This window comes from Vicugna pacos, chromosome 25, assembly GCF_048564905.1.
Source record: "Vicugna pacos chromosome 25, VicPac4, whole genome shotgun sequence".
NCBI lineage: Eukaryota > Metazoa > Chordata > Mammalia > Artiodactyla > Camelidae > Vicugna > Vicugna pacos.
The window spans coordinates 6,076,892-6,102,821 of record NC_133011.1 but is presented as its reverse complement, the minus strand read 5'-3'; the positions used below and the strand labels follow the sequence as shown (position 1 = coordinate 6,102,821).

At 45.2% G+C, this 25,930-nt stretch overlaps 1 long non-coding RNA gene across 1 annotated transcript in view; it reads right to left on the bottom strand.

The window, feature by feature from the left end:
* Positions 1 to 25,349, bottom strand: part of LOC140689100 (uncharacterized) — a 31,063-nt gene extending 5,714 nt beyond the window's left edge. The window contains exon 1 of the long non-coding RNA XR_012063975.1: positions 25,163 to 25,349. This is a non-coding gene — a long non-coding RNA (uncharacterized lncRNA). The remainder of the gene's footprint in view (positions 1 to 25,162) is intronic.
* Positions 25,350 to 25,930: the final 581 nt, after the last annotated feature.

Genomic DNA, 25,930 nt, shown 5'->3' with positions numbered 1-25,930 from the left:
CTGAACTCTCCTTTCAAAAACGTCTCTGATATCCCTGAAAAATATCTCCTTTCCCATCTCTCTGCATTTAACAAACATTACTGACTGCTGCCATGTGCTAACGAATGAGCAAGACCCACACCGTGTCTGCCTGCAGGAGGCTGGTATTCCACTGGAGAGTCTGGTGTTTAAGCCAGAAGATGCAATAAACTGTGACAGTTGCTGTGCGGCTGGCAAGAGAGGGAATAGCAGGAGCCGAGAACGAGGGCACCCACCCAGTCTGGACGTTTCCTGGAGGAAGTCACACCTAACACGAGGCAGGGGATGCTGCGGTGGGAGGGGGCAGGCGCCCAGGGAAGGGCCACGGCTACAGCAGCCTAGACGTGAGCCAAGAACGGAAAGGACTTGGGTTTGGACACAATGAGCAGTGAGAGCAGCGCATGGGGACCAGAGTCTGAAAGCTGAAGTCGGGGAATGAGGCAGACACGATCACACGGAGATTATCTCAAGGACACTTGGAAGCATTTGAAGAATTTTCATAAAGGGAGTGGCAGGTTCAGCTTTGTGGTTTAGAAAGAGCACCATGACGACTTATGGAGAATAGACTGGAAAAGACAATGAGGGAAGATGGGGACCCAGGTTAAAACAGACTTAGGGGAGGCCAAACACGAAAGGTCACGAATCATACGATTCCATGTATATGAAATATCCATCTAGAGCAGGCGAATTCATAGAGGTAGAAAGCAGACTGGTAGTTGCCAAGGGCTGGGAGAAGGAGGCTGGGGAGTGCCTAACGAATGGGGACTGAGTTTTCTTCTGGGGTGACGAAGATGTTTTGAAGTCAGATAGAGGTGATGATTGCACAATTTGTGAATGCACTAAATGCCACTAAATGTCACTTTTAAATGAACAATTTTATGTTTCATGAACATTTTATGTGATGTGACGTTTATCTCAATTCTAAAAGGTCTACTGTGGAGTCCAGGCAAGAAGCATTTGGAAGAAATGTCACAACATGAGGCCCAGCTTCCGTGCCTTGCCCACGCCATCCCCTTCTCCCTCGGGGTGCCCTCTCCCCTCCTTCCTGCCTTCCTGACTTACTCGTCCTCTCATCCTCCAGCCCCTATTCACTGGCTACCACCTCTAAGACCAATCCAGCTATAGCTCATTACCCTGCTTGAATTACGGCCATGCCTCCCATCACACATTCCTTGCCCCCTCTTCATCATTTCTTCGTATCTGTATTTCTAATTTTCTCAGAATTAGGAATTAGTGGCATGATTGCGTGAATACAGGATGAGAAACGTAGACACTAAGATCACTCTGTGGCTTTTCAACAGGTAAGTAAGGAAAAGATGTAGGCTTTCTTCCCCTAGACTATGAGGTTGTATCATTCATGTAGATATGAAGGCAATTCTCCATCACCATCTAAGAATTTTGTGGACCTAGTAGAAAATAGCATAGAAATACCTGAAAGGGATACACGAATTTCACATCCTGTCAAGGGGCATCCACGAAGCAGACACTGTTGTGGTGTCTTTTTCCACCTGATCTGTACATCTAAATATCCCTGCTTCCCACTGATGGAGGTTTACCCCATCAGGAGTTGACCCCCCGTATTTCCCAGCTGTATCACCTAGACTCTCCATGGCTGCTCAGAAAACTGGAATCCACCCTCATGGTGTGGCACTATCCAAGTCCTGAAGTGGAGGGACACTCAGTGCAGGGAAGGTTGGGGTGCGGGGTCTGAGGGAGAACCCGCCAGCCTGGGCTCTGAGCTTAGACTCCCGCCACTCAGGATGCTGGGCAAGGGCTCCAGAGACAGCCGCACAGCCCATAGGTAGGCAGCACCTCCAGAAAAAAGGTGACAATGAGGAGGTGTCAAAGTTTGTGGCCAATACAGTGACTCAGATCAAACAATTCACTGTAAACAACTTTACGATGTAACTGGCATTGATCGACTCATTCAGTATTCAGTTATTGAAAATGCACCGCCAGCCAGGGGCTGTGCTGGGAAAACAGTGAGTATCAACAAAGACAGTCACTCCTGCTGCTTCAAGTCTAGGGAGGGAAACAGACCAGCTCACGAGAAACTACAGAAGTGTGTGGAACTAAAGGATACAGGCAGCAGGTGCTTAGGACGGCCCCCAAGGACAGCACAGAGGTTTTAAACTCGAGTTTAAAACCTCAAGTCTCACTGCACGAGTTCACATCCTAGCCCTGAGCAAGTGTCTGAGTTACTTAGTCTAGAGGATTGAGTGGTGACCCCCCACCCCATAAAGACATGTCCATGTTCTAAACCCAGAACCTGTGAATGTGATCTTGTTTGGCTAAAGGGGGTCTTTGCAGATGTAATTAAGGATCTCGAGATGGGGTAATCCTGGATTATCCAAGTGGGCTCTACATCCAGTGACAAGTGTCCTTAGAAGAGACAAAAGGGGACAAGACACAGACACCAAAAGGAGAAGACCGGGACAGAGATGGAAATGGTGCAGCCAAAGCAGAAGTCTAAAGGGGTGAGAAAGTACTCTCCCCTTCAGAGCCTGCTCACATCGTGGTTTTGGACTTCTGGCCTCCAGAACCATAAGAGAATACATTTCTGTTGTTTTAAGTCACCAAGCCTGTGGTTATTTGTTACATCAGCCTAAAATATGGAGAATAACAGAACACACCTTATTGGGCTGTTAAAATGAGACGAGGCATAGAAAGCACTTAGCACAGGATCTGACAGATGCCAAGTGCTCATGGTAACTAATCATCTGATTTCATTCCTGGTAGCAGTAGTGTAGCAGCGCCACCTGCATAGGAGACAGGTCTGACCCAGCTTTGGGGCGAGCCTCATGAGAAAGTGGCACTCACCTGAGACATCACGGATGAGAAAGGGTTAGCTGAACAAAAGAAAGTGATAGGGGGTTCAGAGGACTGGGATGGGAATAGAGATACGGGGCTGGAGTGTCAGAAGGAATAGCACAGCCAGAGGCCAGGAGGTAAGAGGGACCGGGTAACAGCTGGGAAGTTGAAAGCCATTCTAGCAAATGTTGGATGGAGTGTAGGAAGATCTTTATTTCCAAGATGTGCCAGTATCATTTCAAGTTTGTGTGAGACCACTAGAGAAATTTGATTCGGTGTTAGTTTATATTTACTCCCAATCTGATGTTCTAGCAAATATTCACGAACAGGTCTCCATCTCTACCCTGGGCAAGAAGGACCGGGGATTTCAGAAAACACAGTTAGCAAATTATCTTCCTTTCGACGTTGTACTAGAAAACTCAGACTCAGAACTATCCTAATCCTCTTTGTCCTTAAGCCCTTTAACTCCAGCCCGTCTCTCTCTGGCACGTATCTGTCAAATGAGTGTTTTCATTTTGTTGGGACAGAGGGATTCTTCCCACACCAAGTCCACGGTGCCTTCCAGATGATGCGCCTGTCCTCGCCCTGTTTGCTCTTAAATTCATCCCCAACCTTTCCCTCCCCTCTATAGTCCTTAGGCCTCCTTGCCCTCTGGCTTCGTGGTAAGTTTGACCAAACTTCCTTCTGAAAGTAACAAAAGGGTTTCTGCCTTCTGGATGCAGCCCAGAACTTGCCTTTGAAGCAGTCTCTCCCTTTGTTCTCAGAGCAGTAACTCGGTTGAGCCCTTTGAATTATGCAGTAAGGAAGTTATCTTAGAATTAGCTGGGGAACTTTTGGGAGAAACAAATTTCCTGCAATTAGGCCAATGAGTACTTGAAAAAATTAATTGGGAGGTTAAAAGAAAATGCACTCTTATATGCAGGACACAAACTAATAAGGCGGGAGATTTATTGGTTACACTAGTTACTTCTAAACTTTCATCTTGGCCAGCCCTGGACAGAATGCATCAGCAAACGTCTTAAGCAGTCGTTGAATGAAATGCCTCTAAGAAGTTTCATTTAATGGCTCTTTTATAAAAAATCCAAATCTCTTGCACAAGGTTCCCTGTCTTCTCCGATTAGCCTCTCAGTCGTCTCTTCTCTCCCTGCCCCTCCATGGTATCACTTTTATGCCAAAAGGCATCTTGTCATTCTTCCCTCTCTTTGCCAAGCACCTCACAAAATACCCCTGGCAAGCTCGACTGTGTGTACATCACCTCCTTTTCCTTTTTCCAATAATCCGTATTTCCCCACACTCTCCAACTCCCTCTCCTTTTTTACTTTACATCCTAAGCTCTTTCTTGGCTGATCTCTTCACACACACTCCCCTCTCTCCAACTGCTGTCAATAGTAGTCACCGTAGCTCACAATTTACAATCTGTCTTTCACTAGTATTGACCCAGCACAGTCATTAAACAGTTGATAAGAGTTTAAAATACTAAACTTAAGTGGAAATCTGTTTAGTTTTTTATTCTCAAAGAAACTGGCCCTTACTGAGGATCTCCTCCAGGGCGGGACTGTGCTAACAGAGCACAGGAAAGGGCTGCCAGTTGGGGGCTGGTGTTTTCTTCCGGATTTTCTATCGAAATTGCTAGAAGCAGCAATACAAGGAGTCACCGTGTGTATTCAAAATCTCCATTTGCTGGACGAGTTTGGGAAGATCAGGGTTTTTTTCCTTTTTTTTTTTTTATTGACGTATAGTCAGTTTACAATGTTGTGTCAATTTCTGGTGTACAGCATGATGTTTCAGTCATACATATGCATACATATATTCCTCTTCATATTCTTTTTCATTACAGGTTACTACAAGATACTGAATATAGCTCCCTGTGCTCTACAGAAGAAACTTGCTGTTTATCTATTTTTTTATGTAGTAGTTAGTATCCTCAAATCTCAGACTTCCAATTTATCCCTTCCCACACCCTTCCCCGTGGTAACCACAAGTTTGTCTTCTATGTCTGTGAGTCTGTTTCTGTTTTGTAAATAAGTTCATTTGTGTCCTTTTTTTTTTAATACTCCACATATAAGTGATACCATATGGTATTTTTCTTTCTCTTTATTGGCTTTCTTCACTTAGAATGACGATCTCCAGGTCCATCCATGTTGCTCCAAATGGCATTATTTTATTCTTTTTTATGACTGAGTAGTATTCCCTTGTATAAATATACTACAACTTTTTATCCAGTCATCTGTCGACGGACATTAAGGTTGTTTCCAGGTCTTGACTATTGTAAATAGTGCTGCTGTGAACACTGGCGTGCATGTGTCTTTTCGAGTTAGAATTCCCTCCAGATATATGCCCAGGAGTGAGATTGTTGGATCATATGAAAGATCAGTTTTCACCTTTCTCCATTCCCCTGCCTTCACTTCCTTTTCATCTTCCTCTTCCCGACGGCCACCACCACCACCTACATCTTCACCATTGTTTTCAGAGAATTACACCCAGCTCTGGAGCCCCCGCTCTGCACCTCTGAGTTCTCCCACTGCCATCAAGCGCTCTGCCCCTGAGCTGTGCCCTGAGCTTCCTGCTGGCACCAGCCCAGCAGGCTCTCAGGGCGGTAGTTTGTGGGATTGGGGGGGTGGAAGCTCACTGCTGCAGGACTCAAAGAGGCTCTGAAACCCACTGTGCATCAGCCCCTCCACTCTGACCACAGGAGCGCCTCTCCCCTCCTTAGGCCGGGAGGCTGGCCTTCGGTGGCTCCATCTCCCTTGCGGTACTTTCTCTGCCTGTGTTTAACCTAATTTTCTATTTGTAAAAGCTGCATGCTTTTACAGAAGGAAAATAGGCTGCACACAGGGCACTATTCTGGCCTGGAATACAACCCCTGGAATGAATCCCTGCAGAGAACAGGTGTGGGGAATAGGAAGGCCACAGGATCTCTCGGCATTACAGCTGTGTACCTGGGTGGAAGACGAAATTCACAATTTTACCCCCAACCCCTGAGGATGCAAAGGTTTCCTCCCACCCCAGGCATTAAAAGAGGGTTATTTCCAGCAGGTTTCAAGGTTTTTGACTGATGCTGTCTTAACGAAGAGGATTTAAGACCTCCACTGCCACCTGTCCCTCCCTGACCCACAGACAAGACCCCCAGGAGGCTGACAGCTCCGCAGGGTTCCAGGACTTTGCTCCAAGCCCTGGTACTTTCAAGAACACCTTCCACTCTCGTTTATTTGTATTTGGAAAATGTGGCAGCATCAACCTATCACCCCCGCAAAAGAAAACACTTATAAAAGGAGAAGCTGGCCCCGAGGAGGACAGTGGAGGTGAGATTCAACTTGCACAGGGCGTGAACGGAAGAGTCACAATCGGCAGGAAGCAGACCGAAATAAAAAGGGATTCACACCTCCCACTCACCCAAGTTCAACTTGAAAGGAGATGGAAGTGGCCACAGCTGGGCTGGCACAGCTCTGCCCTGGCGCTGCCCTTGGCCCTGGCACCTACCCGGTTTGCTCTGAGTCTTGTTCAGGGTTTGGCTGGGCAGAGGGTGCCCCTGCACCACTGTCAACAAGGCACAAAACTGTTTTGTTCCCACCATGTATACTTTGAACCTGACTCCTCTGCTTGGAAAGAAAGAGAAAATGAGAGTACTGAAAGGGATCAGAGATGATCAAACTGAAAAACACACCCTGGCCAAGAGGCCATCCTAGACCACAGCCCCAGGCAAGCTGCCTGCCGACCTGTAGCTGCATGAGTGAGCCCCAGCAAGAGCAGACTGCCCAGCTGATGGCCACCCCACAGCATCATGGCTAATTAAAATGTTACTGTCATAAGTCTTTACATTTGGGAGTGATTTGTTGAACAGCACAAGGTAACTGACAGACTCTAGTATGTCAGGAGAGTCTAAAATGTCACTTTCCACCTGAAATGTACACACACACTCACACACAAAATTACGCTTTGAAAAGCTCGTCTGGAATTCTCGCTGCTATAAAAGCCCCTTACAACATGTTAGGTTGAAATTGTTCACTGAACCCTTAGACAAGTGTTAGATTATCTTGGTTCATTATGTAAGATAGGCTAAACGCTAAAATCAATACCCCCAATGCAAAGGTTCAACCCTACTGCTAATTTTTCATTCACATAATAATCCTGGGTGGTTCAAGATTTGGAAGAGGAAGGTCGGCTCCATGCAGTTACTCAGGGAACCAAGCTGATGGCAGCTCTGTCGTCTCTGACATGACGCCTCCAAGGTCATCGTGGGTTTGCTGTTCCAGCTGGGCAGAAGGGGGAAAGCATGAAGGAGCAGACACGAAAGGTTACGGCTGGCTGGAAGTGGCTGACAGATTCACTCACATTCCATTGGCTGGAAGCCAGTCGCTTGGACACACATCACCATGAGAGAGTCTGAGAAGGAAGCGAGAAGGACTCTCGGTGGCCAGCAGCAGTCTCTGCCATGCTTGCGTGGCAGGCAGTATTTAGAAATTATGACCTTAGAGTTCGGGCTCTCAGACTGAACCAGGGATTCTGGGTTGATGGCGTTCACAAGGGAGGGGAGAAAAGTTAGAAAACTAGGCAGGTTCGCCATGGGCCCAGGGATCACAGTACCTCACACCTCATCTTTTCCGGGGGAGGTGGGGCCAGGGAGGGGTGGTCAGACTTAGTTCCATATATGGGGTGACTCGAGAAGGAAGCTGAGGAGCAGCCTCCGAGAATCTGCTGTCTGATCTGCAGGAAAGAAAGGCCACTGAGGCCAGGGCTGACTGTCATTGGGCTTCCATTCCGGCTGGGATCCTGGCCTGAACAGAGGGAAGGAAGTCCTCCAAGCACTTGTGAACAGACCATTTTGGTTCTCTTTCCCAGTGACTCAAGTTCAAGATGACTGGAAAGAGGAAACATGCCCTTAAGAGCAGCATATCAGGATCTCGCCCAGTGGAGAGGACATTTTTAATATTAAGGGCCACTACCCTCAGGAACGTAATCAGTTACGTTAAGAGACTTCCTCATAATTTGGGGTGTTTTTAAAAAGATAATATATAATGTTGTATTTATTCAATTTTTAGATTAAGAACAAAAATACAAGTGGTTTGTAATAAATATGGTTAGTAAAATATGTACTACAGCTTGACTTTAACACTAGATGAGATAAAGATACAGAGTAAATGTTTAGAAAGACATAAAATCAAAAGACAGAGACAGAAACAGGGACAAGGAGAAATAGAGGGAGGGAAACCAAATAAGAGAAACTTACAAATGTACTCAGAAAGCCGCCACGGACACACAAACACACTCACGTGGGCATACCCACTCTCAAGAATGGTGTAACAGATTCATTTTGTGACCTTGTAAGATAATGCCACCAAAGATGTTTAAAGTTCTTTTGTATCTTCCCAACTATAGGCATAAATGAAATTCTCGCTTTGTATCAGCCGAATAAGACTGATAGAATTGAATCATGGGAGGAAAAAAAAATGTAACACTGAAGTTAAACACCCTTTTTCTAGGTAGCATAGTAATTACTGCAAAGTGAAGGATTAATGTAGGAAGCACCAAGTATCCTGGAAAGGACATAGAAAAGAAAGATAAACACAGTGCAACTCGAAGAAAAAAAGAAACCATGAATTCAAAAGAAACAATTGTTCCTTCCTCTAGAATCCTCTTTGCTGGTTTGTTCAAAAGTGCACTCTTTCTTCCCTATTCCTTAATAAGACAGGCCAGCACTTCATTTAGGGTGGAGGTTTTTTTTTTCTTTTTGGTGCTGTTTTTTTAAATAAACGTATCTTGATTAACCTCTAAGTAGTAAACACTGTGTTAGGCACTGGAGCCATAGAATGACTGAAATATGGCTCCTTCTGTAAGGAACTTGTATTCCAGTGGGAGAGACAGGCATAGAAACAAGTCACATTGTAATGATTAGTGCAAAATAGAAGCATCCACAAGACACAGTGCTGCAATCCTGCAAGAGAATGGAAGCAGCCACAGCCCCATTAGAGTGTCGCCAGCTCCAAGGGTTCCCATAATACTTTCCTTCATCTTACCTGCCTAAGTGTCGTGTGACTCACAGGACACATTGCCCACCATGTTTGTTAAAGTCATCTAGTGCTGTGTAACAAATCATCCCAAACTTAGTGACAAAACCGCCACCACTGACTGGCTTACAATTCTGTAATCTGGGCTGGGCTCAGACATGTCGCATGTCTCTGCTCCATGAGTTCTTCAGGCTTAGTCATGCCTTTTCAGTCAGTCGGCAGATGGACTGAGGCTGGAGACCCCAAGATGGCTCCACTTACAGGCCTGGCGGCTCAGCTGAGACAGCTCGTGGTCCACCACGGCTCCTCTCTCCACGTGGCTTCTCAGCCTCAAGGAGGCTCGCCTGAGCTTCTTTACACGACAGCAAAAGGAAAGTGAAAGCAGACACTGTCCCAGAGCTTGTGTGGTGTTACTTCCACTGAATTGTTTTGACCCAAGCAAGTCCGTAGGCTCAGATTTAACCATTTAAGGCAATGTTTTTGTGACTAGAAGTTTTCATTATACTACAGCATACAAAATATTCTAACCCCCACTTCTAACATGTCAAAGTATTCTCTTAAACAGGCAAATATCCACCCCCTTAGATTTCTCACCCTTGGGTTAGGAAACATCTCTGATGATGCAATATTTTGAAAAATGTTCAAAAACCCTACTAAACAGCCTTTCTGCATAAAAGCATCACTGGCAGAAATTTAAAATAGAAAATGGCTAATCAAGATTTTGAAGATTCCTGTTCTAAGACTCTATCAGATACCACCTAGAAAGTACCTCCGGCCTCTCTAGCTCCACTTTCTGAGAAGCCATTTTGGGGACAGAAGAAGGTGGAATGTTTCCTCTTGCTCACAAATCACCTGTCTTCCTGCAGGGGCAGGAAGCATCAAGATTTATTAAATAACAGGAAATGCCTATTAGGAAATCAGATTCCTGCCCCAATCCCATTCAGATTCACAGTGTTTATGGTGAGGCCCAGGTATTTGAATATTTAACAAGGACACACACACACAAACACACACACACACACACCAGGCAATTTGGTACAAATGGTTTGCAGGCCACCCTCTGAAAACCTTGCATTACAGCCACAGGGGTGCTACTGGCGTTTAGGACGCAATTCTCCTGTTGACTGTCCTATAAAGCTGTCAGTTTCAGGGCTGAACAGAACACATTCTCTAGCTTCTTTTTTTGCAATAAGTAGAGAACATGGGATGCACCACCGGAAAGATTTATGAAGCCAGTTTGTGTGAATTACCAGTTCTTTCCAACTTTAATTCTCAACCACTCACAGTAGTATCTCTCTGCCTCCTTGAGGCAGATGTTGAAACTGAAGACATAATTCAATAGACTGAAATCACTAAATCACCTCTTAAGCACAGACTTCATGGGTCATAACTTCCCCCCCAAAGAAAAATGCCCTCCAGATATAAATTCATCTGAATCCAGGGAGCTCTACCGTGAGCACTGTATGTCTAAGCACTTAACGGTGATGCCCAGGCAGGTAGCAAATTCAACCCAAACATCTGTTTCTGTGGTGCCTGATGAGCCCAGCTACGCAGGGAATGTCCTCGTCATAGAGAGCCGGCATCTGCTGGCCACTGAGGTGCACCGCCACACTACACATGGTGCGAGCTCTGCTCCGCAGACCGTCGTAAATACGTCCGTGGAAGAAATGGGAATTCTGTCAGCTGTTGGGAAATCATTCCAAAATGCAGTGGACTTCGTTACATAAAATGTGGAAATAAGTACATTTAGAAAAAAATAGACAAAAATTCCTTTTTATGCTCCATTGAGGGGAAAATGTTCCTTTTCTCCATTTTCTTGACTAATATCAATGACTCACTTGTCACAAAGCTGAAGCTGATGCCTTCCTTCTCTTGAGATTTTCAAGAGAAAAGTTAAAGAGGCAATAAAACCAACTTGGAAAGCGTATGAATGAAGTGCCAGGTAACCCCGGGGCACAGTGACAAATCATACATGTTCCCTTTCAAACCTTTGATTCTAGGATTTTTCTGGATGTTCCAAAAAGACAGGCCCAAAGCTTGAAATAATATTCCTAAAAAAGAACAGCCTGGAAGTTTCTTCTTACTCCCTGACTATTGTGAAGGCAGCAGGAGAGAAATGACCATTCGTTCAAGAAGCATTTTTGAGCACCTTAATGGGGATGGGGTGATTAATAAGAATCGAACTAAAGGCTATCCATTTCTAAAGCATCCAGCTAGAACTATTGCAGTCTTGGGTCTGTCTTGGTTTCTCTTGTAAGTGTCCTAGTAATATGCTGCTTAATAAAAACCACCCAAAACTGCAGTGGCTTAAAACAAAAACAATCACTTATTTTGCTTATGAACCTGCTGTAATTGGGGGTCCAGCCTAGTGGAGAGGGCTCATCTCTGCTCCATGAGGCTTCAGCTGGGGAGGGTCACCAAGATCTACTTCCAAGAAGGTGCACCCACATGCCTGGCAAGTTGACGACGGCTGTCAGCTGGGAGCTCAGCCCAGGCTGTCCTCTGGAGACCTCAGTTCTCCTCCACAGGGCGCTCTCCATGGGCGACTCGGAGGTCTTCACAACATGGCGGCTCTATTTCAAGAGTAAACGAATATTCCAAGAGGTCTGGGAGAAAGCTGCAGGATTTCTTGTGATCTAGCCTCAGAAGCTCAGAACTTCATCGTTACTGTATTCTGTCAGTCAGGTAAACCTGTGAAGACTACCCCAACTCAGCGAGTGGCCGTTAGACTCCATCTCTCCAAGAGAGCAGTGTCGAAGAATCCGGACTTCTCTGTGTTCTACCACAGAAAGATTAGGTCCCACAAATTTTTGCTGTATTTTTTTCTCATGGTTTTAATGAGAGCATCTTTTTTGTTGTTGTTGTAGTCAGTTTACAACGTTTTGTCAATTTCTGGTGTACAGCATGATGTTTCAGTCATACATATACATACATATATTCCTTTTCATATTCTTTTTCATTATAGGTGACTACAAGGTACTGAATATAGTTCCCAGTGCTGTACAGTAGAAACTTGTTGTTTATCTATTTATATATAGTAGACTCTTTAGGGTCCTTATCCTAAGGTGGCCCACACTTGGCCAGGAGAAGGCCCTGTGTTTCTGGTTGAAGTTTCCTTCTCCAAAAAGCCAGACTTCTCAAATGATTTGTTCCCACTTAATGTCTCCCTCTTCCTCACTTTTTCAGCTGGGTTCAACCTCCACTAAGCCACCTAAAACCTACAAAAGCTTTCAATGGCTTGCTCCATCAGCTGGACACTTTTCTGTCTTAGCGTTCATACACTCTTAGCAGCCCTTGACACTGCAGAAGCCTTCCACCTCCTCCTCACAGCACCCTCTTCTCTCTGCTTCTGAACTTCTCTCTCTCTCCGTCCCACCTGGTCTCGGGCACCTGGGCTTGCTCAGTCTTCAGTCCACTCTTGGACTCCCGAGACCTGGAGGTCGGCCCTCTTCCTTCCTCACTTGGTGTGCCCTCCCCAAACAGCCCTACCCTAACAGGTAGCATTCATGAAGAAATCCCAGATTTATAGAAGCAGCCCAGACCTCTCTGAGCTGTGGACCTATATGTAAATTATAGCAGTGACTAACACTTCCATGGTACTCACGCTGCGCCAGCCACCACTCTGAGTGTTTTACATATGCTACACTTATTTGGGCCTCACAGGAACCTCATAAGGTGGGTACCATTGTTTTTATGCCCATTTTACAGATGAAGAAACTTGGGTCGGGGGGACACAGGAATGTTAAAAACCTTTCCCAATGTCACATGGCTGCTAAGACACAGTCTGAGACCATGCTTTGACTCACCACACAACACTGCATTTCAACTGATTTGCTTACTTGAAAAAAATCCCTATTTGAATGTCTTATAAAAATCTGGTCTTTCTCCAGTATTCTCTATTTTGGAGTATGTCACCACCACCCCAGCAGCAACTCTGCTGCTTCCTTACTGAGTGTCAGACAACCTCCAAATCCTCTCCTGTCCACCTCAAGGATGTCTCTGAAATCTGACTTCTCCTCTGCGCTGCTGCCACCTCAGACCAGGAGACAGTCATGTCTTGCCTGGGCTTTTGCAAGAGCTTTTGGGAAGTCCACCTGTGTGTACTGAGGCCTGTCTCCAGACTCTCCCACTGTGGACAGTGACTTTTTAGCACTCGATCTGGTCCTGTCACATCCTACTCACAGCTGCGCACTGTTCAAAACCTTTCCCAGGCCTACTGCCCAGGTCCACTCCAGCTCTCTCCTGCCCCGCACCTCCTCACTTGCTGCAGGGCGTGCTCCTAATCCTGCACAGGTCAACCTTCTTCCTCCCCTCAAGGCTGTTCCCTCCACCTGATTCTCACCTTCACTTACTCGCTCCCACTCCCTCCAACCTCACTCCATCTGATTCATTTTTGTTCACACTTGGGAACATCTTCCAGAGATCAGCTGAGCCTTCCTCTTCCTGTAACACACTTCCCAGGCACACAGCGCTTCTCCTTTGGAGCTCTTTGCAGAACTGTCAGTAAATAGTTGATTTTGTTATGAACTCTCTAACATCTGTCTCCCTCACTAGACTATAAGCTCTGTGATGACAGAGGCATTTTCTGTCCTGATGGTCACTGTGGCCCCGGAACCCATCAGTGCAGGAGGAAGGCTCCAGTGTGTTTTTCCAATGGATGGGGGAGCAGCTTAAATGCTTAAGAAGTTGGCACCTGTTCAGTAGGTAATAAGGAACCATGACAGTACTTTAAGCAGAGACATGGTGAGAGAAAAGTGCCACATTAGGAAATTAATCTGACAGCACTGTGGACAGTGAACTGCATTATACAGATGTGAAGTTAGTCCAGTCATGTGTGGACTGGGGCCTGGACTGGCAGGGCCATGTTGGAAACCAGTCAGAATCAAGAAGTGCTGCCAGGTAAACATCTGCTGGATGTGGTAACTCAAGTTACTGACCAGTTGGAAACAGGTCACTTTGATCCTGATCGTCAGCAGAGGGTGGCTCTCAGTCGGATGCCCAAGATGTCATCAGTGCCAATGGAAGAGTGGAATTTAGGGCCTAGAGGGAAGGAAAGGATTGTAGGAAAGGTGCTCAAATTCCTCTTTGCACCCTGAGAAAATGCAAGTAATAACAGTTACATTCTCTGTAAGTATGTAGGTAAATTGGGACAAGGGCAGACAAGTAAAATAATTATGTTTCCATCATTTATATGAAGAATCTAAAAAATAGTAACAATAATAATAAGGACATAAATGAACTAATTATTATTTTGATTTCTTGAATATGTGTAAGCACATCTGACTGTCCTTTATGATTGGATTACCGCATTCTGTTGTTTCTTATTTTACAGTTGGCTTTATTCCTTTGATAACCATGTAAGTTTAAAAAGCTAAAGATCTAATCTGTTCTTAGAACCAATAATTAGTATATATAGGAAAACTAAAAAAAAGTGCAGTATACTGTGTATATTTACATGCCATATGATGTGTATGTGCAGTTGAACTGTAATAATTCCACATAATAAAACTGGGAAAAGAAAGAAAAAATAATAATTACGTTTCAACAGAGGACACGTGCTCTCCCTACCTGGTGGCAACAGGACTCACCTGCTGCTGCTTAAAGCCGGTCGACCTAGAAAACCTTTCTGCTTTGGGCACGCTCTGTTCTCACCAACAGACAACCATTCCTTACATCTGACACTGAAGTTTTATAAACTTACATCTACCTCCTCTTATGACACAAAACTTCATAAAACAGGAGAAAAGCATTCCAAGTGTTCCCTGATAATAGACAAAGACAGGCATTATCAAATCATCTGGCTGTAGCTACAAATACATAATAATGTGTAAACTCACTAATTTCAGTGCTTATACCCTAAAGGCCCCTGATTTACTTTGAACACTATAAAGATTTCCATTATGCACACATAATAAGTGAATGGAAAGTCTGAACAGCCCCACAAATGCGATGCCTCCACACCTCCTAGGCATTGAGGCAAGTACATTTGGAAGATTTGTACTTCAATTTTCAGGAGTGGCTCAGCCCTAAGTGAGATAGACCTAAGGATCTAAAACGTCAGACTACATTTCTCAGTCCTGGCCTCTTGTATGGAACTTATCGACCATGGGAATAAAATGGCACTCAGCACCACACTCTGCAAAAGTATTCTGGGCGCATCATATAATTTCTCAGCCAACAAAGTTTGCCTCAATCAAAATGCATTGAAAACCTCTTAAAAATGTGCAAATCTGCAAGTAAACTGTCGGCCCCTCCCCACTTCCCAGTGAGGCTGCAAATGAATGGAGAAGGCAAATCAGAACAGCAGGTTAAAATGTGCCCCTATTGCCCAATTGTAGAGCATTTACTTATCCAAGCCTCCATGTGGCGACCATCTTTCTATGTTTGTGTTAGTGTCCCTCTTATCTTAAAAATCATGATTTATCTGGACAAACTTTCAATAAGGTCACTGGTTATATCAACAAAAGAACAGTATCTGGTCTTGAAATAGAAGGGGAAAAACTCTGAGCAAAGTGCAATTAATGACACAGCAATGATCCACTCAACCCAGGAGGAAATGGCTTGAATGAAAACAAATGACTTGAATTTATAAAAAATAAACCATTTTTAAATTACACAAATGCAATTTCCCACTTTTATTTACTTTGGTCGTATTAGTTTTCTACTTACATATAAGCCAACCAGAGCCTGATGGCTGCTTTCATCATGGAAAGAGCAGCAGAAGAGGGCCAAGTTTCTTGGTACCTGTCACAACAGACAGCCATGTTTCTTGGGTTCAGCCTGAGCAACCACTGGAGATGGCCATTTTACGTGACTTCTTACCTTGAAATGGCACTAATTTCACCTTGGCAACAAGCCTGTGAAAGCAGCACTACTGTGCCCACTTTACAGATAAGGAAACTGAGACTGGGAACTATCAAGTGGTCAGAAGGACTAAGTAATCAACTAGCACAGGGGTGAGTCATCACATAAACTCAGGTCATTTGACTTTAGGTCCATTCCCCATATGCTGCTATCTAATAAGCATAGATCAAAGTGTCTGAAATTCCTGATACATGTCCAGGGATAAACCAAGACTCCTCAGATCCCATTTTAGTCTGACAACGGGACCTCTTCCAACCCAATGAGTAAAATCAAGCCTGAAATAGACAGCTCCACCCATACACCTTTAAAGAAGACACAAAAATTTCCTTCCATCAACCACTGAACACAGGCACCAAGTATTTTAATACTTGTAATTTTTTTTGAAAAAGTGTCATTTCCTCTCTTGACTTGCCTGCCATGGGTGACCACCTGCACAACTAGCTGTGTCCAGAACTAAGGGAATCAGTGGGTCCAGGGTCAGGTTGATACACCTGAGCTGCCTCACCTTGGTGACCATTCCCAGCACCCCACTGTTTGGCAGCACCACAATGGGCTCATAAAAATCCTACATCCAAACTTGTCCTGCCACACCCTAGAGCCTCGTCCCTCAGTCATCACAGGTCTGGAACAAATGCTATCTACTGTTGATTTATTTACTTCTTTCATTCAACAAATATTGAGCAGGGGAGAGCCAACTATGGTCAGGCACTGCAACAGGTTTGGGGAATAAGAGTTTACTTAGAGTGTGGAATTTCGAAAACAAATGCTTTGAAATGTGTTAAGGGGCATGGTGGGGAAGAATGGTGTCTATGGAAGGGATGCCTAACACAGATTTAGGAGGTCAGAGAAGGTTTCCTGAAAGAAGGAAGGATGTTTAAACAAAAAGATTAAGGACAAGCGAGGGTTAGTCAAAGAAAGAGCTCACCATGTGCTGAGCACTTTCTATATTATTAAACCTTCTAAGGTTGTTATCTCTCTCTGATACATGGTGAAACTGAGGCTCCGAGGGATATCAGGAGACACAAGAACCAGCTAGTCTCAGAATTCAAATCCAGCTCTGAGAACCCTGAAGCCCATGTTTCATTACTCATTCACTTCTCTGCAAGCGAAACATCTTCCCTCAGGAGTACTATAGGAGCCCAGGAATATGCATCAGTACCAACCCAAAACGCCCCCCAGCATGCTGGCCTTCTTAGAGATGCGCAGCAAAGGTCTCGGTGCCAGCTGCCATTTGGGCTGCTATCTAAGGCACCACAACGGTGGTGCTGGAGCAGAGCTGGGGCAGGATCTGGGGAGGCTCTGTTCAGAATGTGCCCTTCCTGAACCATGGAGGAGCCCTGGGTTTTGTAGCACACTGTACCATCATCCACTCGTGAGCATCTCCATGACTTTGTCTTTCAAAGCCATATATCCTTCTGTATCAAAATTGACGTCAGCTGTCTTCTTCCCTAAACTTGATACCTGGAGACACTGGGATGTTTTCACAAATCCCAACCCCTCAACAGACAAGGATTTGAATCTAGTAGAGATATCCAGAAGAAAGTACCACAAGCACTGATGGGTCATGGTAAGACCATGAAGAGTACGTGGATAAAACTGTAGTTCAGATTCCTACATTGGCTATACTGACTTAGTGAACACAGCCATCTGTGTGTGCAAATTCGGATGCATTTGTTCAAAGGACAGTCTTATCACCTACCCTTACACTTTCACCAGGGAATCTACCTTTGATGAAGGAAAATCTGGCAAGACTCCAGAGTTCTCATTCTGAAAATCAGTTTTCACTAGTAAGATGTAGACATTGCAGGCAATTTGCTAGACCTAAACGCTGATCCCTGTATCAGTCCCTATAAATCCTCAATGCCATCTTGCTCTCTCTTGCTGCTTTCTCTTTAATTGCAGATTATCCCAATGTATCAGTGATTTGGGATTTCTGGTGAGTTACGTTCCAGGTAGTTGAGGAGCCTTTGACTATAGGTTATTTTATGTTCACTGTGATTTCCTAGGTGCTGGGTGCCACTTATGTCCTGCAGAAAACCTCCTCCCCAAAGCAACTGGACACAGTCACAAAAACTGTCATTTCTCTGACAAGCCTTGCTCTGACCCAGGCATCAGCCATGGGACGGGAATCTTCCCCTGCAAGGTTGTCCTCACCATCAGAGTGATGACACAGTTCTCCGGCTTCCTCTCTCCTCTTTCCTTTCTCTTCTTTCACTCCACAGCTCCCCATAACCTTGTCCTGTTTCTGGCTGCCCATAACCTCTGTGTCGATGTGTTCATCACGGAGAGAAGAGGTCTCCCTACAGTGGTGCCTTCTCTATAGGACTTCTCCGCCCTCCAAGTCAGTCCCCGTCCCATCCCTGTTCTGTTTTCCTCTAAGAGATCACCTCAGGTCTGCTGAAAGCAACTAAAAATGGTTGAAATAGCAATAACTAATATGAGTAAAATGAATGTCAGTGAAGCATCAGTATATTTAACCCCTCTAGAAGGTGCTTCCATTTTAAGAAAGACTTTATCACCCTAAAGGAATTGCTACCTGGGGAGACACGGTTGCACAGAGAGAGTCTGTCAGCACTCCTCGCTGTGCCAAAACTGCAGAAGAATCTTGATCAGCAATGTGCCCTGACACTTCCGGCCCACCCTTGGCTTTTGTCTTAACGATAACATTCACAGGACTGAATTTTCTCCCAGGCTTAGGCAAGAATTAGCTGTGTGCTCTCCCAAAACACAGAAGGAGTGACTAGAATTTTGTCCTCTCATCATTCATTTGTTCAACCTTTATTGAAAATTTCTCATGCCAGGCAAAGAGGCCTTAGGCCTCCATAAAATGCAAGACTTTATATTCCATATAAAGAGGAAGGCATCTGTATAAATAAGGACAGTGCAGCAGGAAAGATGCTCTCCTTACCAGACAGACACACACGGGGGGCCCATGGGAGCAGATCTGCACGAGACTACTGCTCTCCCCATGCTGGCGGCAGGGAAGGAATTTCAGGCCGAGTGGACAGTGTGTGCAGACACCTGGAGTGGGGAAGGGAAGGGCCAGGAGTTCTGTCTGAGTGGAGGGCACCCAACCCTTACCAACAAGCGTGCTCCTGATTCTCCTGCGGTTGGAAAAGGGGTCCTGGAAGCATGGCCAGATGGTCTGCCTGGCAGAGGCCAGTGAAGAATGAAACCAATTGCCTAGACAACTGACAGAGCTGATGGACTGAATGTGGTATCAAAGTCAGGAGCAAAAGATGGCCTGGCTATGCATGTTGGCTCTGACACTATTAGCTGTGGTTACTACAGACAATTTATTTAAATTCTCAGAATTTCAATTGCCTTAAATGGTGAGAAAATACACATCTCATAAAGTTGCCTTAAATATGCAATTATAGTGGTTGTGTACGTGAAGCCCCCAGCACCCCAGGCAATCATCTCACAGCACCCCCGAGTTCCCGGTTTCCTCTCCAGTCCCATCTCTCTCTCTCTCTCTCTCTCTCTCTCTCTCTCTCTCTCTCTCTCTCTCTCTCTCTCTCTGGAGAATCTAAGTAGAAATGGCTGTTCCCAATCGCAGCGGAAGGAAGCAACTCCCAGCATTCAGGTCAGAGGACTCAGAGAAGCAGTGGAGAAGTGGACACAGGGTGCATCTTATTTGAGAGACTAGGTCCATGTGTGCCCTAAATATATCCCAAGGCCACAGGCACATTTTTGGACTAATTTGCAATGATCTTGAACCTGGACTTTAGCCCCCATATCCACCCTTTTGCTGTTCTTCCAACTTTTTTTCTGTTAGCAATTTCTCGAGCCTTTATTAGTTAACATTCCGTTCTCCAGTGACACCTTGAGGGACAGCCAGCCAGCTAAAGGCAAAACCCAAGGATATAGCATAGACACGGCTGGGGGCTGCAGTCAGGAAGTGAAGTGAGTCAGAAAGAGGAGGCTGCCGGGTGGGAGGACGCGGGTGGGCACAAGACAAGCTTCGCCCACACCTCATCCTTGCTGGGGATCGGCTCGGACCATTGTGCCAAGGTCCTCCAGACATGGAGGTGTTGCTTTAGTGAAGTCCCAGAACTGGAAAAGGACTTTCAAAATCCTCGGGTTCATCTTCTGCCCCCAGACCCAAGACTCCCTAAAAACTAGAGTAAAGATGGAAATACGTCTGGTGTTTGAAAAGACCTTCATTTCTTATGAGCCACCAAATGGATTTCTTTTTTTCATACTCTTTACTGCCTCCCTAAACTCAGGAAACACATGCATATTGACCTCAACCTGCTCTGAGTGACAAGCAGAGAAAACAAAGCAGAAAAGAGAAGGGGGAGAAGTGGGTCCAATTAAATCAGTCAGATTTAATTGCCCACATGGAGTGAAGCCGGACAAGGGCAATAGCAGAGGACAGCTGGAGCTGGGAAGATCTGCAGGCAGCAAGGGCTGAGTCTGGGGCCTGGGAAGGCCCTGAGGATATTTAACCCATTTGTTTAATCCTCGGGCTTTGCTAACGTTAACACCAGTTTAACTCCCATGTTGAATACCAGCTGGACTGCTCTCACGGGAGACTAGAAACAAAGCAGGAGCCTCCATTCAGCCATTCATCCATCGAGCACCGATCGTGAGCCCCAGGTGTGTCCAGACCTTTGCCATGTTGACCTCCTCAGGAAATCAGCTGGACGCATGGGGTTCATCGCCCTTGATAAGAGCAACCCTCCTACTCTGAGACGCCCCGTCCAGCCTGAGTGGGCGCGCTATGGACTCGAGAAGTCACAACATTTTCCTCGACCTCTCCTTTCACTACTGCCATCAACACGGGGCTGGGCACCTGGGGGGTGCTTGATCAACTCTCTCCATTCGATCCATAATCTAGAAGAAGTTCCCTGACTTCAGGATTGCATTCAACCCACTAAAAGGAAACTTATTCAGAAAGGCCTATTTTATAGAGTAAATTTCAAAAGAACTGCCCACGTTCTCAGGGTAAGTAATCTGACATGACAAAGGTCACATTCGGAGTGTCCTAAAACGCGGGCACATGTGGTACAGGACGTGAACAGGCTCCAAGCTCGCAATTGTTTTGTTTTAACCTTGGCAGCCCTGGAGCTTGGCTCCCACATTCAAAGGGATGATGTATTTTCCCATATTTATTATTTGCACTGGACTACTGAGGAAAAAAGCGGGGCAGCAGGCCGGTGCGTCTCAGTGCTCCTGCCAGGAATAACACAGAGGCCTTGCACCAGCGCCTCATTAGCTTATGGAAAACAGTTCCCTAAGGAAACTGCAGGGTGTAAATAAATTTAAAACATTTCAGCCTTTTGAGGCCTGCAGATGCCAAATTTGTAAAACAGTGGTGGCTCAAGAACGCTGTAACATTCTGTTGCACGTCTCATAAATTCAGCAGAAGTTCTATAGTCCGTTAATAAGCAAAATAACATGATATCACAGACATACTTTTTTTTCCTGAAATATGCATTACTTTGTTATTTATAAGAAGCAAAAATTTAGTTGGTAGGTTAGATTCAGTCTAAAAGAACAGGAGAGTTCTAGAGATACTCACGCACATACCTTCCAAACCCAGGGCCCTGTTTAAGGAAATGTCCTCTGCTGATGCTACACGTACCCAAGTACACGGCCGAAGCTTGCTGAGCTTCACATATTATCCACGCTCCAAACACGGTGTTAGAGAGCAATATAAACGAGGGAAATAGATGAAGTTTAAACCTAAACCTCTGACCAAGTATTTCTCTGTTAACTGTTAACAACACACTCAAAGAAAGTGGTAGCTTGGAAGTCAAAGACAACCTTTAGTCTAATCCCCAGGCTTCGTAAACAAGAACCCTGAGACCCAGAGAAACAAAGCGACTTGCCAGAGTCACACTCCAGGAAAGCGGCGGAGCTGGGAGCACATGGGATCCTCTCTGTCCACTGCCCACAAGACCAACAGGATCAGGGCTGCACCGCACTTAGCATCCCGCTTGGTACACCGGGAACACTCGACACACAGGGGCTCTGACGGGCACTGCTACCATTGCCATCACCTCTGCTACCCCAGTGTGCTAAGTTGTACAGCTTGTTTTCAGCTCTTTGTCAACAACGATGACTTGAGAAGCTCAAACTAGGGTTAATTTCATCTCTCCTATCAGAATATTTTATTTTTTAATTAAAGTCTAGTTGATTTACACTGTTGTGTTAATTTCTGGCGTACAGCACAGTGATTCGGTTATACATATACATATTCTTCTTCATATTCTAGAATGTTTTAAAGTATTAACTCAATGTCATTCATTAGGTGATCCTCCCCAATATTAATTCCTAGGTCCAAGAAACCCCATACACTCTTAGTTTCCCTTAATAATATATAACATAGTGTTTCCCACTGAATCATGATTTATTTATTCACAGAGTAGCAACAGACTAAATTTTATGAAGGCAGGAACCACATCTATTTTCCCATCACTGTAACCTCAAATCCTGTGTACAGCAGGTGCTCAATAAACATTTGATAGGCATGATGTTGGATGATGGGGACACAAAAGCAAATAAGGTCCCGGCTCCCTCTCCTTTCGAGGTTCACAGTCTGCTGAGGCTAATTCTTCTTGAAGCTGTTTCACTTTTCAGCCCACACCATCCCTGTGTGTTACTGAGCCCATACATTTACCTCTTCACAATATAATCCAAATTCCTAACAATCCACAAATAGTCCTCAAGCAAGATTTCATCCAAGATTTGTCATAAACAATAATGCACCACAAATACATCAGAGAAAGGTGATCCTTACAAGACAAGAAGACAACTGAGCCATAGAATAAAAGGAAGCTATGTAGCCAGGCTAACTCATAAAAAGGCTATATGATTTTTTAAAGAAGCAAGAGGAAATTAACCTAAATTTAATTCAAGTCAGGTAAAATGAGCCTCTCTAAAGAACTGAGTTCTGAGAAGCTACCTGATCTGCACCAGAGTCGGATGGCCCATGACTTAGAAGATCAAGGGGCTCAGCACAGGGTTATGAACCAGAATATGCAAACTAATGCCAACAAATGACACTTCACAGGCCAGGGCCAGCCCCAAGGAGGGAGCAGCGGGCCAGCCTGAGGTCCACAATCAAGGTCCCAATTCTCGAGGGACTCTCGTGGGGTTTTAACAGTGCTTGTCAAATGTTAATGTAGATCAGAGTCCTCTGGAGGGCCTGTAAAACACAGGTACCTGGCCCCCCTCAGAGATTCTGGGGGAGAGCCCGAGAGCCTGCATATCTAACAAGTTTCCAGGGGATGCTGAGGCTGCTGGTCCAGGAACCCCGAGTTCAGAGAACGCACCACACACATGTCCCCAGACACACGGACAGCAAGGAGTCAGTGTCAGTGACCTGCAGGGTGTGTACTACGTTTGTCTTTTTTTAATTCCCTGAGCCAGTCACAACCATGTGTGCTTTACATCCGAGTGACTCGAGCCAAAAGAGAAGATGAAAGAGTTCAGAAGCCATTCTGGTTAATGGGACATGAAAAAAAAAAAGCTCCTGAAATAAAGAAGAATCAGAACCAGAGTCTCATGGGTGGTGAGTAGAAGAACTTGACAAGAAAGGGGAAAGTCAAGAGGAGAAACTGCAGCACTGGAGCAGTGCCAGGAACTGGCGCTCCCACAGACTGTGACTCCAGACCCTGTAACAGCCCCATTTATTGAGCACTTACTGTGGTTCACGTCCCTGACCTAGGGGCTACGCGTGTCCCGCTGTACCCTCACAACATCCTCTGAGCTAGTCACTGTCTCTCTTTTACAAACATGAAAACAAAGACTCAGCAAGATGAAGTGCTATCACCCCGGCAGCGCTGGGGTCAGGACTCAAACTCAAGTCTGTCTGGCTCCCAGACTCAACTCTTCTCACCCTCCCAGTCTGCTTTCCTATTCTCCTTCTCTAAAGATGAAACCTAAAGGAAGACGTATTGAGAGAAACCACAAGTAGCAGCATATGCTAGAAAGAAGGAAGAATGAGAATGAGAGGGAGTATGTACAGCCGCTCCGGCTTCAGCTCTGAGACTGGACAGACCTGCATTCGGCTGTGTGCTTCTCCACTAAGGAAGGAGCCATGTGGTCTCGGGCAAATCACATAACCTGATCTCAGCTTACTTATCTGAAGAATGGGGATATTAATATTTACCTTCCGCAGTTATTAGAAATAGTATAGATGCTTTTACATTAGAACTTCTAATTTTTATATCAGAACTTTAGATATTTTTCCATTAGAACTAGTGTATTTTTAGGACATTTCCTAGCAAATCGTAGTTGTTCAAAAATGAAGGTGGCAGCAGTGATGACGGTAGAGAAAAGACGAGACCCTAGTAGCCGAGGAGCTAGAAAGAGACATTTAACAGCTTTAAATAAGTTTCAAGTCCCCAGGTTTGAATCAAGCCTACACCCAATACAAAGAGAGTCTGCCACTATCACTAACCACCATAGGTTGTGGAAAATGGAGAGGTATTTGAAGATTGGAAGTGAACCATTTCTGACCGTTAATTTTCAAAACTAGTATAAAATACACATTCCAGAAATTCTAGACTTTCAAGCTTAGGGTTGAACTTGTACTTACCCAGTACTGGGGCACCCCAATGGAGCGTTCCTCCACTAATTTAGAGATAAAATAAACAAGGCTGCCCTCTGAGAGTTATCCAATAAAATCAAAATAAAATGCTGGAGCTGAGACCAGAATTAGTCAAAGTCACCTGGAAGAGACAGAGTGGCTCAAGGGCTCCCACAGATTTCACTGGAAACTAATGGACAATATTTACAGGACTAAAGGAAGAACATAAAGGGAAGGTTGAATGAAATAAGACAGAGGAAAAAGGAACAGTGGGCAGTAGCTCTTCCTTACTGAGAAGAATTTGCTGTGGTCCAAGTATCTGAACCAAAAACTCCTTAGAGACGGGAACTGTTCTTATTCACCTTTGCATCTCCGGGAACCAGTACAGTGCCTGGCACAACCTCGCAAGTCCGTATGTGAAAGCCCCACTGTATGTGTTCTGGGAAGCCAGCGCCATGATGACCGCCTTCACAAAGGATGTGCTGTTCCCTGAACTCTGCTTTGACACGTCATGCAAAAATGTTCCCCTGGTTCTCCGTGACCCATACCCTGAAGTCCCGAGTCCTTCTTAACCTGATACTCCAGCCCAATTCTATTTTCCTTTCCAGTTTGGTTCTATCCCTTTTCCTAAATCAGCTCTCTCCTCCTGCCAAACTGATCTACTCATGCCCCCCAACCAAACAGCCTTTTCTTCTCTGGACTCTGTATTTCCCTACATTATTTGCCCCCACCATAAATGCTCCCTCTGCTTTTCTGCACCTTCTGAGGCCCTGTCCCTAGAAACCTCCCCGAGCATCTCAGAAGAACTTCCCATCTCCTCCTTGCAAACTCTTTGAGCTCTTGTTTCTCCACCATTCACTCAGCATTCACCAAATACCTCCCTGTGTTGCTGTCTGTGTTTTTTCAAATGACCGTGTCTTACCTACAGACCTCACGTCTTGTTCATCGCTGCATCCTGCCTTGGGCCTTGCACAGAGTTAGCACTTCATAAACATTTGCTGCTGCTGTTAATGATGAAAAACAAATGCTTTGGGAATTCCGAGGCATCTGGCATGGCCACACCACCCTCACTCCGTGTCGTTTCTTCCGCTGTCGGTAAACAATGTCCCTTCCGCCAGCAGTCTCCACCGGTCCCTCCCTGTGCCCTGAGTAAGCTGGGACAAAGCGAAGCACTTGTTATTTGTCTCAAACTGGTTGGGCATCTCCAGACTGTCAGAGGTTCACAGGCTTTTTCATCCCAGTGGCTGTCTCTCTCAACCTGCTTCTGGTTGTCAACCAGCTATAAGATCTTAGTTCTAAAAAGCATTTAACATCCCTGGGCTTCTGGCTCTAAACGTCTCTGCCCTTTCAACATAGAACTGCCATTAAGAAAAATGAGATAACAGATCTCAAAATGCTCTGAAAAGTCTAAAGGTCTGTGCAACAAGGAAGTGTTCTGAGAAACCAACTTAGTCCTTTTAGACGTTCAGGCTCTCACTTACCTTGGAAGCTTGGTAACATAACCCCTTAAAGAACTGTCCCCTTTTCTTAGAACGTAGGTTTTTGGGGGTTTTTTTGTTTGTTTGTTTCATTTTAATCAGAGAAAGACTAAAGTGTCAGAGAGAAACTGGCTCAGAGGAACAGCTGGGCCTGAAGGTATTTTAAGAGTTCACTGGATGGTGTTCATTTTCTTCCGTGGCCTAATTCTGAG